This window comes from Pinus tabuliformis, chromosome 5_1 (assembly GCF_031772625.1).
Source record: "Pinus tabuliformis cultivar Carrire ecotype Pingquan chromosome 5_1, CPIR1, whole genome shotgun sequence".
NCBI classification, from domain to species: domain Eukaryota; kingdom Viridiplantae; phylum Streptophyta; class Pinopsida; order Pinales; family Pinaceae; genus Pinus; species Pinus tabuliformis.
In genome coordinates, this window is record NC_142305.1 from 608,375,771 (window position 1) to 608,376,715 (window position 945).

At 41.8% G+C, this 945-nt stretch overlaps 1 non-coding gene across 1 annotated transcript; it reads right to left on the bottom strand.

Moving 5' to 3' along the window:
* Positions 1-255: 255 nt before the first annotated feature.
* TRNAV-AAC (transfer RNA valine (anticodon AAC)) lies at positions 256-329 on the bottom strand. Its single transcript has one exon. It is a non-coding gene; the product is annotated as a tRNA-Val (tRNA).
* Positions 330-945: the final 616 nt, after the last annotated feature.

Here is a 945-nt window from a genome sequence, read left to right on the forward strand (position 1 = left end):
AAAAATAAATAAATAAATTACATCTAGGTGAAATCACCACTGGCACGGGCTTAGACAAGTCTGTAAAAAATGTCCCTATAAATAGCATTTTGAAAAATATAATTTCAAGATACAGGTGGCCTAAAGTAATTTTGAATCCCTGCATGTTCCCAAAAAACATGTTTTCAGTCCAGGTCTTGATGTCGAGGGATATCGTGAAAAGAAGCTGAAAATCTCTGAATGTTCCCAAAAGAACATGTTTTCTCAACTCCAGCATGGCGCCGCCCGGACTTGAACCGGAGACCTTCAGTGTGTTAGACTGACGTGATAACCAACTACACCACGGCACCTGTTGGTTTTGTTGAATGGAAAGAAGAAGTTCAATACCACTTTCTAGACGTGAAATGGAGACGGCGGAGGAAAGAGAGAAACAGCAGCTGCTGCGACTGTAATGGCACCTCCTGTATGTAACAAAGGAAAATAGAAGATTGCAATGGCACCGCCCACACTTTAGGGCAAACGCACTGTAATGGAGCTACCCGGACTTGAAACGGAGACGATGCAATAAACAGTACGATGGCACCGCCCAGACTTTAACCGGAGACTTTGAGTGATTTTAGATTGATGTGATAACCGACTACATCACCGCGCCAACCCGTAACTACGCCGAAAGCGTTCTCGTTGGTGACATTGTTGAGATTCGTCAGCCCCAATATCATGGAGTTGTATGGTTTCTGCTATCACCAGGAATCAAAGATTCTTTTATATCAGTATGTGCCAAAAGAAAGTTTGGGCGAGATGCTTCATGGAAGTTCATGCAGATTAGATTGGGATACTCATTACAAAATTGCTAGAGGAGCAACAGAAGGCCTTTCATGTTTAAATTTTACATCACGATTACATACCACGAATTGTTCATCGAGATATAAAGTCCACCAATATTCTACTTGATGATGATTTTGAAGC